Source organism: Bubalus kerabau, chromosome 9, assembly GCF_029407905.1.
Source record: "Bubalus kerabau isolate K-KA32 ecotype Philippines breed swamp buffalo chromosome 9, PCC_UOA_SB_1v2, whole genome shotgun sequence".
Classification (NCBI taxonomy): Eukaryota; Metazoa; Chordata; class Mammalia; order Artiodactyla; family Bovidae; genus Bubalus; species Bubalus kerabau.
In genome coordinates this window covers 61434180-61448825 of record NC_073632.1, presented here as the reverse complement: position 1 = coordinate 61448825, position 14646 = coordinate 61434180, and the positions used below count along the sequence as shown (strand labels likewise).

The 14646-nt window shown below is 40.2% G+C and overlaps 1 long non-coding RNA gene across 1 annotated transcript in view; it reads left to right on the top strand.

Moving 5' to 3' along the window:
- Window positions 1-14322, top strand: part of LOC129619933 (uncharacterized) — a 31643-nt gene extending 17321 nt beyond the window's left edge. The window contains exons 2-3 of the long non-coding RNA XR_008698293.1: window positions 10037-10264; window positions 13845-14322. This is a non-coding gene — a long non-coding RNA (uncharacterized LOC129619933). The remainder of the gene's footprint in view (window positions 1-10036; window positions 10265-13844) is intronic.
- The last annotated feature ends 324 nt before the right edge of the window (window positions 14323-14646 follow it).

Genomic DNA, 14646 nt, shown 5'->3' with positions numbered 1-14646 from the left:
CCTCCTTCTCTCAGAATTCCTTCATATTCTCCCTCATAGAGAGCTCCTTCATACCATCCAGTTAGAGTTCTCTGACTCCCTTCCTATAATTTTTCAATATCTTGTCATTTTATGAAATGAAATCTCTTTGAAATCAACTATGGCATCAAGAAAGTAATTAGCCTCTAATTAAAATAAATAAATTTAAATTTAAAAAAAAAAGAAAAGAAAACTTGTCCAAGTACTCAGGTTAAATCATGTAATCTCAGAACTAGTAATCTTTCTCCATAAAAATCACTGCCAACTTATGGAATGATGTAAGAAGCTGTGGAGTGATGCCTTTGATCTAAGACATTAATTGACTGAACCTCTGTGTAATCCCTGATTCACTGCATAGAGCTCACAATACAAAATAAGCAAACGTATGATCAAGGGAGAAAAAGTGAGGCAGTTACCAGGGCTTCTGACAAAGGTCCTCTTATTGACAGAGGAAATTTATGCAGCTCAATGGAGAATATAAAATGAGACTATTCTCTTGAGAGTAAGTTTAAGAAGTACTTGAAAAGATTTACAAGTTTTCCTTCACAAAACTTACTCAAACTTGGACCTCTATTTGAATATCTCATGCTGTGGATTTAAACTGATTATATCTGTCTGTAAATTAGCCCCAGAGACTTTACTATGTTCCTCAAAGTGATAGAATTGTATGAAGCAATATCAAACTCCTTCCAATCAGATGCTTAGAGAGTAAGATAAAAAGAGACCCTGTAGGGAAAGTAGGAATCTTGCCCCCAAACAAAATGATCACAGTGCAAAGAAGATGAGACAGCCTCTGGCACAGATGGCCCTAGAACATTCCTCCATTTCCAGAAATTAAACAATAGATTGGAATTTGAATCTACAATCCTTATGCTATATATTATGTAATTTAGCAAGTAAGGCAAAGAAGGAATTCTGTGGATGTAATATTGCATCATTTCCCTCATTGTTCATTTTCCTTAGGTCTATGCCTTTTATATTCACTATGTTTTGGTCTTCTCCTTGCCCCAACATGATCTCTACATTCAATGGTCCACTCAGTAAGTATTTATTGAGCATATACTATACTCCTCTACACCCTGAAGATATTAATGTATGCAGTAAGTACCTGTGTGCATAGAAATAAACCTTGCAATATATGTATCAAAATTATTATTATTGATCCATCTTTAGATAGGATTAATTGCTCTCCCTATTTTCTTTATTTTTCACATTTTCTCTAAAGAAAATATATTACTTTCATCATCAAGTATTACAGTAACAATACAATAATTATGATGAGGGATTAAAATTCAAGAAGTGAAATGGGACAATTCTAATTACAGAGTTTAAGAGAATTGTGGTTTTTGCTCTGGGGAATCATAGATAAAGGATCGACTGCTAGCTTTCTGGAGTGATTAAAGAATAGTGACATACAGGAGGTAGTTTCTTTTTTTTTTATTTTAATTGTTCTTATTTATTTTATTTATTTATTTATTTATTATAATTGTTTTTATTTTAATTATTCTACAATATTGTGATGATTTCTGCCATACATCAACATGAATCAGCCACAGGAAGAAGTTGTAAACTAGAGTCAAGAAACTTGACCAGATTCCTTGTATAAAGATATTTCTGCTCCACTACTCTGAGTTCCAGACTTTTCTGTTGGTGACGATTCATCTCAAGGCATCTACTGATATCTATTATGAAATGCTCAGTTCATTATTGCTTGAAAGGAAACAGAGAGACATACACAGAGCAGGGTACTAGAGAAGGACAAAGCTCTATCCTCATTTTAAAGTTTCTCTAGTTTTTTTAAAGGCTAAACCAGGGAAAGACAACTTTTATTTCAATATTTGCCATCCAACACTAGTATTTCACACAAACATAAAAAAGAAAATGCAAGGAAGAAAACCAGTCAAATATATACGATCTGCCACAAATACAAAGAAATCCAAAAGTGGCTCACCAACAAATGAGATTTCCTAGAGTTACAGGCATTATGAGCAAGTCTGTCATTAACAAGACTGAAGAGAAAGCTGATGTTAATCCTATGGGTCTGTCAAGTTCTCATTTTCTTTGTGTGCCTTTTCTTCTTCCACTGTTAAGTCTCCTCTAATTCCAAAGGTATGAAAAAAAGAAAACCAATTACCAGGAGAAAATGAGAACAGTGCTGAGAAAGTATTTCTCCTTAGATTTTGATTAGTGGCTCTGTGTAACCCAGTTATTTTTAGCTACAGGCTTAAAGATATTCACTTCACTTACATAATTCTTATTGTGTATATTTTTTTCCTTTTGTTTACAAGGGTTTCAACATAATATGTGATATACACCTTGACAGTATGCATTGAAAAATTCATATAATCATATGTTTTTTAAGATAAAATAGGCAAGCTCAAATCAACCAAAAATTTCCTTAAGGTAGTTGAATATCTGATGATTTTAACTACAAAATAATGTGCCTTATTTCATAAATCAATTAATTATTAAAACCATCTATTTATGGACCAAAATGAAGGGTTTTATTGGCCCAGCTATTATGTAAATTTTTTCTTGCCAACTGTAGCTAAACATTTCTGGGTTATCATTTTCTGGTGCAAATATAATATAGTAAGGGGGATTATAAATGGTAACCTTAATGAGCAACTGTTTAAAATAATTTTCTCACTGAAAATAGTATAAATGCAATTTAATCTTAAGTAAAAATAAGCAGGTGAAAAAAAAATAAGATCTACTTGTACATTTCAGGTAAAACCCACCACTAAATTTCTAGCTGGGAAAAACTAGAAAAACACTACAACAAAAATAGAAGATATTTTATGGAAACTTTGGTGGTGTTATTATTAAAATATTTGCAAATATTGAGATCAGCCTATGGGGAAATAAATAAGTACTGGTTTCTATTTGCACCTTTGAGAATAAGAGATACAGAATAATATTACTGTGTCATGCACAGCATGCTTACAAATCATAGACCATCAAAATCAAGAATGCAGGCTGTAGATTAAAAAGTAGGAGCATCTTGGAATGAGGCATAAGAGATTAAGATCAGAAGAGTCTATACCTTGAGTTATGTGGCTGGGAAGGAAATCTGTGATTGCCTATTGTCTTTTTACAGGTTTTGAAGAGATCTGTTCTGAACAATCTTCTTCCATGTAGGATTCAGAGAAGCAAACAGTAAAATTCAGTTAAGATTATTGATTATTCTTTTGATTCTTATTATAAAATATTTGAATCAGTATTTCACAGAAAATTTCCCAGTAAGCCTGTTACCAACTAGTTGAGTCAAATTCAGCATTTATCTTAACATTTATTTGAATCTATTGAGAGAAGTCTACATTTGCATCTGCAAGAGAACCTGTGAAGAGTATAGAGAAATGGAAAATATGCTCCTCAGAAATTTGATGTGCTCAGTAAAATCATCTAGCACTACAACATTTGAGAGCAACAACTGATGAAGTAGCTATGGCCAAGGAATTCAGTTCAGTTCAGTTCAGTCACTCTGTCATGTCTGATTCTTTACCACGGACTGCAGCACACCAGGCTTCCCTGTCCATCACCATCACCTGGAGCTTGCTCAAACTCATATCTACTGACTCAGTGATGCCATGCAGCCATCTTGTCTTCTGTCATCCCCTTCTCCTCCTGCCTTTAATCTTTCCCAGCATCAGGAGCTTTTCCAATGAGTCAGTCCTTTACATCATGTGGACAAAGTATTAGAGCTTCAGTTTCAGCATCAGTCCTTCCAATGAATATTCAGGACTGATTTCCTTTAGGTTTGACTGATTTGATCTCCTTGCAGTCCAAGGGACTCTCAAGAGTCTTCTCCAGCAAAACAGTTCAAAAGTATCCATTTTTTGGCGCTTAGCTTTCTTTATACTTCAACTCTTCCATCCATTCATGACTACTGGAAAAACCATAGCTTTGGCTAGATGGACCTTTGTTGGCAAAGTAATGTCTCTGCTTTTTAATATGCTGTCTAGGTTGGTCATAGCTTTTCTTCCAAGGAGTAAGTGTCTTTTAATTTCATGGCTGCAATCACCATCTGCAGTGATTTTGGAGCCCAAGAAAATCAAGTCTGTCACTGTTTCCACTGTTTCCCCATCTATTTTCCATAAAGTAATGGGACCAGATGCCGTGATCTTAGTTTGCTGAATGCTGAGTTTTAAGCCAATATTTTCACTCTCCTCTTTCACTTTCATCAAGAGGCTCTTTAGTTCTTCTTCAGTTTCTGCCATAATGGTGGTGTCATCTGTGTATCTGAGGTTATTGATATTTCTCCCAGTAATCTTGATTCCAGCTTTTGCTTCATGCAGCTTGGCATTTTGCATGATGTATTCGATATATAAGTTAAATAAGCATGGTGACAATATACAGGCTTGACATACTCCTTTCCCGATTTGGAACCAGTCTGTTGTTTCATGTCCAGTTCTAACTGTTGCTCCTTGACCTGCATACAGATTTCTCAGGAGGCAGGTCAGGTGGTCTGGTATTCCCATCTCTTGAAGAATTCTCCAGAGTTTGTTGTGATTCAACAGTCAGAGGCTTTGGCATAGGCAGTAAAGAAAAGATGTAGATGTTTTTCTGTAACTCTCTTGCTTTTTTGATGATCCAATGGATGTTGGCAATTTGATCTCTGTTTCCTCTGCCTTTTGTAAATCCAGTTGAACATCTGGAAGTTCGCAGTTCACATACTGTTGAGGCCTGGCTTTGAGAATTTTGAGCATTACTTTGCTAGCATGGGAGATGAGTGCAATTGTGCAGCAGTTTGAACATTCTTTGGCATTGCCTTTCTTTGGGATTGAAATGAAAACTGGCCTTTTCCAGCCCTGTGCCCACTGCTGAGTATTCCAAATTTGCTGGCATATTGAGTGCAGCACTTTCACAGTATCATCTTTTAGGATTTGAAATAGCTCAACTGGAATTCCATCACATCCACTAGCTTAATTTGCAGTGATGCTTCCTAAGGCCCACTTGTCTTCACATTCCAGGATGTCTGGCTCTAGGTGAGTGATCACACCATTGTGGTTATCTGGGTCACTAAGATCTTTTTGATACAGTTCTTCTGTATATTGTTGCCACCTCTTAATATCTTATGCTTCTGTTAGGTCCATACCATTTCTGTCCTTTATTGGTGTTCATCTTTGCATGAAATGTTCACTTGATAGTTCTAATTTTCTTGAAGAGATCTCTAGTCTTTCCCATTCTATTATTTTCCTCTATTTCTGTGCATTAATCACTGAAGAAGTTTTTATCTCTCCTTGCTATTCTTTGGAATTCTGCATTCAAATGGATATATCTTTCCTTTTCTCCTTTGCCTTTAGCTTCTCTTCTTTTCTCAGCTATTTGTGAGAGAGTCAATTCCTAGGCAGGTTGATAAAAAGTCCAAGGTCCCTGAGGAGAAGAAAGGAGTCTGGGGCTCTCAAGTAGGAGATAAGTGTCTGGAATTCTCAAGGAGGAGAAAAAGACAAATATTTTTTCCTACATTCCCTAGTAGGATTATATAACAACAATGTATCCTGCTTGAGGACGTTTCTCCTTCATGAATATCTTCTGACTAATCCTGTTTTCTTGAAGAGATCTCTAGTCTTTCTCATCCTGTTGTTTTCCTCTATTACTTTGCATTGATCACTGAGGAAGGCTTTCTTATCTCTCCTTGCTATTCTTTGGAACTCTGCATTCAGATGCTTATATCTTTCCTTTTCTCCTTTGCTTTTCACTTTTCGCTTTTCTTCTTTTCACAGTTATTTGTAAGGCCTCCTCAGACAGCCATTTTGCTTTTTCGCAATTCTTTTCTGTGGGGATAGTCTTGATCCCTGTCTCCTGTACAATGTCACGAACCTCTGTCTGTAGTTCATCAGGCACTCTATCATATCTAGTCCCTTAAAACTATTTCTCACTTCCACTGTATAATCATAAGAGATTTGATTTAGGTCATACCTATATGGTCTAGTGGTTTTCCTTACTTTCTTCAATTTAAGTCTGAATTTGGCAATAAGGAGTTCATGGTCTGAGCCACAGTCAGCTCCTGGTCTTGTTTTTGCTGACTATATAGAGTTTCTGCATCTTCAGCTGCAAAAAATATAATCAATCTGATTTTGGTGTTGACTATCTGGTCACGTCCATGTGTAGAGTCTTCTCTTGTGTTGTTGGAAGAGGGTGTTTGCTATGACCAGTGTGTTCTCTTGGCAAAACTCTATTAGTCTTTGCCTGCTTCATTCCATACTCCAAGGCCAAATTTACCTGTTACTCCAGGTGTTTCTTGACTTCCTACTTTTGCATTCCAGTCCCCTATAATGAAAAGGGCATCTTTTGTGGGTGTTAGTTCTAAAAGGTCTTGTAGGTCTTCATAGAACCCTTCAACTTCAGCGTTACTGGTTGGGGCATAGGCTTGGATTACCATGATATTGAATGGTTTGCCTTGGAAACGAACAGAGATCATTCTGTCGTTTTTGAAATTGCATCCAAGTACTGCATTTCAGACTCTTCTGTTGACCAAGATGGCTACTCCATTTCTTCTAAGGGATTCCTGCCCACAGTAGTAGATATAATGGTCATCTGAGTTAAATTCACACCTTCCAGTCCATTTTTAACTCAGATGACCCCTTCCAGTCCATTTTTGGAGAAGGCAATGGCACCCCACTCCAGTACTCTTGCCTGGAAAATCCCATGGACGGAGGAGCCTGGTGGGCTGCAGTCCATGGGGCCGCTGAGGGTCGGACACGACTGAGCAACTTCACTTTCACTTTTCACTTTCATGCATTGGAGAAGGAAATGACAACCCACTCCAGCGTTCTTGCCTGGGATGGGGAAGCCTGGTGGGCTGCCGTCTATGGGGTCGCACAGAGTCGGACACGACTGAAGTGACTTAGCATAGCATAGTCCATTTTAGTTTGCTGATTCCTAGAACGTCGACGTTCACTCTTGCCATCTCCTGTTTGACCACTTCCAATTTGCCATGATTCATAGACCTGACATTCCAGATCCCTATGCAATATTGCTCTTTACAGCATCAGACCCTGCGTCTATCACCAGTCGCATCCACAAAGTTTTTGCTTTGGCTCCATCCCTTCATTCTTTCTGGAGTTATTTCTCCACTGATCTCCAGTAGCATATTGGGCACCTACCGACCTGGAGAGTTCCCCTTTCAGTGTCCTATCATTTTGCCTTTTCATACTGTTCATGGGGTTCTCAAGGCAAGAATACTGAAGTGGTTTGCCATTCCCTTCTCCAGTGGACCATATTCTGTCAGACTTCTCCATCATGACCTGCCCATCTTTGGTGGCCCCACAGGGTATGGCTTAGTTTCATTGAGTTAGACAAGGATGTGGTCCATGTGATCAGATTGGCTAGATTTCTGTGATTATGGTTTCAGTGTGTCTGCCCTCTGATGCCCTCTCACAACACCTACCATCTTACTTGGGTTTCTCTTACCTTGGACGTGGGGTATCTCTTCACGGCTGCTCCAGCAAAGTGCAGCCACTGCTCCTTACCTTGGCCGAGGGGTATCTCCTCACAGCCATCCCTCCTGACCTTGAACATTGAGTAGCTCCTCTTGGCCCACCTGCACCCACACAGCCGCTGCTCCTTGGATGTGGGGTTGCTCTCCTCGACAGCCTCCCCTGACCTCAGGCGTGGGGTAGCTCCTCTTGGCCACTGCCCTGACCTCGGGCATGGGGTAGTTCCTCACAGCCACCGCCCCTGACCTTGGACGTGGGGTAGCTACTCTTGGCCACTCCTGTGCTGACGCAGCCTGGCACTCTTGGTCGCCTCCCCTGACCCTGGGCAAGGGGTAGCACCTCTTGGCCACCCTTCTGCGCGGTCCAATGGAGCCTGCTCACTTCTGAAAATTAGAGATACCAAAGGAACATTTCATGCAAAGATGGGCTCAATAAAGGAAAGAAATGGTATGCACCTAACAGAAGCAGAAGATATGAAGAAGAGGTGTCAAGAATATACAGAAGAACTGTACAAAAAAGATCTTCATGACCCAGATAATCACGATGGTGTGATCACTCACCTAGAGCCAGACATCCTGGAATGTGAAGTCAAGTGGGCCTTAGAAAGCATCACTACGAACAAAGCTAGTGGAGGTGATGGAATTCCAGTTGAGGTATTCCAAATCCTGAAAGATGATGCTGTGAAAGTGCTGCACTCAATATGCCAGCAAATTTGGGAAACTCAGCAGTGGCCACAAGACTGGAAAAGTCAGTTTTCATTCCAATCCCAAAGAAAGGCAATGCCAAAGAATGCTCAAACTACCGCACAATTGCACTCATCTCACATGCTAGTAAAGTAATGCTCAAAATTCTCCAAGCCAGGCTTCAGCAATATGTGAACCGCAAATTTCCAGATGTTCAAGCTGGTTTTAGAAAAGACAGAGGAACCAGAGATCAAATCGCCAACATCTGCTGGATCATGGAAAAAGCAAGAGTTCCATAAAAACATCCATTTCTGCTTTATTGACTATGCCAAAGCCTTTGACTGTGTGGATCACAATGAACTGTGGAAAATTCTTTAAGAGATGGGAATACCAGACCACCTGACCTGCCTCTTGAGAAACCTATATGCAGGTCAGAAGGCAACAGTTAGAACTGGACATGGAACAACAGACTGGTTCCAAATAGGAAAAGGAGTACGTCAAGGCTGTATATTGTCACCCTGCTTATTTAACTTATATGCAGAGTACATCATGAGAAACACTGGGCTAGAAGAAGCACAAGCTGGAATCAAGATTGCCAGCAGAAATATCAATCACCTCAGATATGCATATGACACCACCCTTATGGCAGAAAGTGAAGAGGAACTAAAAAGCCTCTTGATGAAAGTGAAAAAAGAGAATTGGCTTAAAGCTCAACATTCAGAAAATGAATATCATGGCATCCGGCCCCATCACTTCATGGGAAATAGATGGGGAAACAGTGGAAACAGTGTCAGACTTTATTTTTTGGGGTCTCCAAAATCATGGCAGATGGTGATTGCAGCCATGAAATTAAATGACGCTTACTCCTTGGAAGGAAACTTATGACCAACCTAGATAACAAATTGAAAAGCAGAGATATTAGTTTGACAAAAAAAGGTCTGTCTAGTCAAGGCTATGGTTATTCCAGTGGTCATGTATGAATGTGAGAGTTGGACTGTGAAGAAAGCTGAGCACCGAAGAATTGATGCTTTGAACTGTGGTGTTGGAGAAGACTCTTGAGAGTCCCTTGGACTGCAAGGAGATCCAACCAGTCCATCCTAAAGGAGATCAGTCCTGGGTGTTCATTGGAAGGAATGATGCTGAAGCTGAAACTCCAATACTTTGGCCACCTCATGCGAAGAGTTGACTCATTGGGAAAGACCCTGATGCTGGGAGGGATTGGGGGCAGGAGTAGAAGAGGACGACAGAGGATGAGATGGCTGGATGGCATCACCGACTCGATGGACATGAGTTTGAGTGAACTCCAAGAGTTCGTGATGGACAGGGAGGCCTGGCGTGCTGTGATTCATGGGGTCGCAAAGAGTCAGACACGACTGAGCAACTGAACTGAACTGAACTGAAATGAATCAGAGTTTAGTTTGCTTGTTACTGAAAAATGCCTATGGCTACATTGCTTGAGGGTAATTGCTACTATTGTTTTGCTAATGCCTAAAGCTCATAAGTTTACTAATGGGCAAAATCTTAGTACACTGATTTTTCATGGTGTAAGTGGGATCTTAAACTCTATAATTCAGAGCAACAATGCTCCATCTTTAAAGTTGCTGTAATTCAAGGGGTGTCAAAAACTCTAGGAACAGAATATCACTTACACTCTGTTCCTGGAGACCCCAATCTTCAGAAAAAGTTGAAAAGGCTAATGACATTATTAAAAATACATTCATATAAGCTAACTCAGGGAACACAAGACAGTTGGCTTAAAATTTTACCTATACCTCTAATGAGGGCTCAAACTGCCCCCCCAAAATGGTATTATCTCAATGACAGACCATTTTTGTGCACAGAGATTATCATAGATCCTTAACCTTGGAATTAACTATGTGACTCAACTTTCAGCTTTTCAACAGACATTTAGAAAACTCTGGGAGATGACCCCTCCAAAATGGGTTTAATTGCTGGGTCTGCAGAGCACTCCTCCTCCTCATCAACTGAAGGCTTCACATGGTGAATTTCTCCACTTCAAGGAAAGGACTTTCTTCAACTCGGCAAATACCTTCACCAACAACAATCATATATGATCCCTCTTCTTGATCTGATGACGTCTAACAATCCTAAGATGGACTGGTATGACATATTGTACCTTAACTATGAACATAATGTGACTTAATTTCGATTACATTTAAACCTGGTTTAACCACTATTTGGCCTTACATCTGTAACTGCAAAATGGGGTTTGCTTCTAACCGTATGAAAGCTCTTAAGTTACAAATGGGTGTCCAGGCTCCTATGAGTGCTACAGCCTCCTCTATTACTTGGGGTCCCTGAATCAGAGACCTTCATTATGAGAGTTAGGAGAACATGTTACCTCAACAATTTAGGGACCATGTACCTCTAAAGCAGGAAGTAGTTATGGAATGAAAACGATGCCCCTTTCCTTGGCAACATAATTCTCCTAGAAGAAAAGGGGGAATGAGAGAGCCAATTCCTAGGCAGGTTGATTAAAAAGCCTGGGGTCTCCAAGGAGGAGAAAGGAGTCTGGGGCTCTCAAGGAGGAGATAGGGGCCTGGAATTCTCAAGGAGGAGGAAAGGGTAAACTCTTTTTCTACATTCTTTAGTAAGGATTATATAACAATAATGTATCCTGCTTGAGGTCATGTTTCTCCTTCCTGAAAACCTTCCGACTAATCCTGTTATCTTAAAACATATATTATGGAAATGGGTCTAGTAAGAATGTTACAACCTTGAGACATTCTTTTGATTTATTTTCATAACCAATTAAAAAGTATATAATTCCCTTGCTAAGGCTAGGGATGGGGCATTCTCCATCCCCCTTCTGATGCCTATGTCAAAAGGTTTCTCTCTCCCTTTTTAACTTTAATATGATTCTGCTACACAAGAGCTCTTGAGTGATCAAGCCTGGTCCCTAGTTCGGAAGCTAAATCTTCTTCTTTGGAGGTCACGAATCTGACATTGCTCACCATTAGGTATCATTTGTAAGGCCTACTCTGACAATCATTTTACCTTTTTGCATTTCTTTTTCTTGGGATGGTCTTGATCACTGCTTCCTGTACAATATCACAAACCTCTGTGCACAGTTTTTCAGGCACTCTGTCAATCAGACTAATCTCTTGAATCTATTTGTCACTTCCACTGTATAATCATAAGGGGGTTGATTTAGATCATACCTGGATGGTCTAGTGGTTTTCCCTACGTTCTTCCATTTCAGTCTGAATTTGGCAATAAGGAGTTTGTGATTTGAGCCACAGTCAGCTCCCAGTCTTGTTTTTGCTGACTGTATACAGCTTCATCATCTTTGGCTGCAAATAATATAATCAATCTGATTTTGGTATTGACCATCTGGTGATGTCCAATTGTAGAGTCATCTCTTGTGTTGTTGGAAGAGGGCGTTTGCTATGACCAGTTTGTACTCTTGGCAAAACTCTGTTAGCCTTTGCCCTGCTTCATTCTGTATTCCAAGTCCAAGTTTTCCTGTTACCCCAGGTGTTTCTTGACTTCCTACTTTTGCATTCCATTCCCCTATAATGAAAAGGACATCTTTTTTGGGTGTTAGTTCTAGAAAGTCTTGTAGGTCTTCATAGAACCATTCAATTTCAGCTTCTTCAGGATTACTGGTCAGGGCATAGACTTGGATTAGTGTGATATTGAATGGTTTGCCTTGGAAATGAACAGAGATCATTCTGTCATTTTTGAGATCACACCCAAGTACTGAATTTTGAACTCTTTTGCTGATTATGAGGGCTACTCCATTTCTTCTAAGCGATTCTTACCCACGGTAGTAGATACAATGCTGATCTGAGTTAAATTCACCCATCCCAGTCCATTTTAGTTCACTGATTCCTAAAATGTCAATGTTCACTCTTGCCATCTCCTGTTTGACCATTTCCAATTTACCTTGATTCATGGACCTAACATTCTAGGTTCCTGTGCAATATTGTTCTTTACAGCTTTGGACTTTACTTCTATCACCAGTCACATACACAACTGGGCACTGTTTTTTCTTTGGCCCTGTCTCTTCATTTTTTTCTGGAGTCATTTCTCCATTCTTCTCTAAGAGCATATTGTGCACATACAGACCTGGGGAGTTCATCTTTCAGTGTCATACCTTTTTGCTTTTTCATACTGTTCATGGAGTTCTCAAGGCAAGAATACTGAAGTGATTTGCCATTCCCTTCTCCAGTGGACCACATTTTGTCAGAACTCTCCACCATAACCTATCCATCTTGGGTGGCCCTACACAGCATGCCTCATAGTTTCATTGAGTTAGACAAGGCTAAGGTCCATGTGATCAGTTTTATTAGTTTTCTGTGACTGTGGTCTCATTCTGTCTGCCCTCTGATGGATAAGGATAAGAGACTTATGGAAGCTTCCTGATGGGAGATACTGACTGTGGGGGTGGGAGGGGGGTGGGTAGTGCTTGGTCTGTTCTGACAGGCAGAGCCTTTCTCAGTAAATCTTTAATCCAATTTTCTGTTGATGGACATGGCTGTGTTCCCTCTCTGTTATTTGACCTGAGACCAAACTATGTTGGGGGCAATGAGGATAATGGCAACCGCCTTCAAAAGGTCCCATGCATGCACTGCCATACTCAGTGCCCCAGACCCTGCAGCAGGCCACCACCAATCCATGCCTCCACTGGAGGTCCTGGACACTCACAGGCAAGTCTGGGTCAGTCTCTTGTGGGGTTCTGCTCCTTTCTCCTGGGTTCTGGTGCAGACAAAGTTTTGTTTGTGTCCTCCAAGAGTCTGTTTCCCCAGTCTTGTGTAAGTTCTGGAGGCTCTATGGTGGGGTTAATGGTGGCCTCCTCCAAGAGGGTTTATGCCACACCCATGTCTGCTGCTCCCAGAGTTCCTGCCCCTGTGGCAGGCCACTGCTGACCCATACCTCCACGAGAGACACTCAAACACTCAAAGGCAGGCCTGACTTATTCTCTGTAGGGTCTCCTTGTGTGCACAAGGTTTTGTTTGAGCCCTCTGAACTTCTCTGGTGAGAATGGGGTTTGATTCTAAATGTGATTTTGCCCCTCCTACCATCTTGCCGGGGCTTCTCCTTTGTCCTTGGATGTGGGGTATGTTTTTGGTGGGACCCAACATTCTCCTGTGGATGGTTGTTCAGCAGTGAGTTATAATTTTGGAGTTCTTGCAGAAAATGAATGCACGTCCTTCTACTCCACCATGTTGTAGAAGATAGATGGCCAAGTAATAGTAGGTGGTTTTTACCATCTTTTTCTTTTTTCTGTACAGCCCATGGAATTCTCCACACCAGAATACTGGAGTGGGTAGCCATTCCCCTTCTCCAGGGGATCTTCCCCACCCAAGGATTGAACCCAGGTTTCCCGCATTGCAGACAGATTCTTTACCAGCTGAGCCACAGGGGAAGTCCAAAAATACTGGCATTGGTAGCCTATCTCTTCTCCAGGGGATCTTCCCAACCCATGAATTGAACCAGGGTCTCCTGAATTGCAGGTGGATTCTTAACCTGAGTGCTACCAGGGAAGCCCCCTTTTTTCCACATGCTTGTCAAAATCTGGGAGTTACAAAGCTACACTGACAGGATCAGGCATCCTAAAAGTTAGTCAATAGTGTCTGACTCTTTGCAACCCCATGGACCATAGCCTGCCAGGCTCCTCTGTCCATGGGATTTTCCAGGCAAGAATACTAAAGTGGATTACCATTTCCTTCTCCAGGTGAATCTTCCGGACCCAGGAATCGAAACCAGGTCTCCTGGTTACATACAGATTCTTTACCATCTGAGCCACTGTCAATAATATAATAAAATATTTCAAGAACTTTTTAAAAAATACTTGGACATTGGGATAAGATACATGGAGAACTAAGATTACCTTCTGTTTCTAACATGATTATGAAATTTATATTGTACACGTCATATATAGATATATTGCTATAGACAAAAATAACATGTCTCACATATATCTACAGGCAAGTTTTCTGTACCATTTTTAAGGGAGAAAATGTTGGGAAAGGGTGGCTTTCTATAAAAAGGGAAGAGTTCAAGTGTTCTTAAAGGTCAAATTTGATTTTAACACTGGCGTGTCCTCAATCACATAAAGGACTAATTTCAAGGGAATATTGCATGCTGTTAAAGTCACAATGATTCTATATTTGAAAAAGCAGACAAAGTTCTTTGGTCCACATTAATGCTTTTTTATCAGGGCTCATACACATATTGCAAGTCTGTACCCCAGTGATAATTTAAAGCAAAGATATTCTTAACCACCTTAATAAACACCTTATAATTGCCTGAATAAAAATCTTAAATTGCCATTGTGTTTATAATCATGTAAGTGTCAAAAACTATAAATTTGAGCCAATAAGAGAATTGAATCAGTTTGTTTAATGAAAAGCATCAAGTGAAATTGTTCAGTCATGTCTGACTCTTTGTGATTCCATGGACTGTAAGCTACCAGGCTCCTCCATCCATGGAATTTTCCAGGCAAGAATACTGGAGTGGGTTGCCATTTCCTTCTC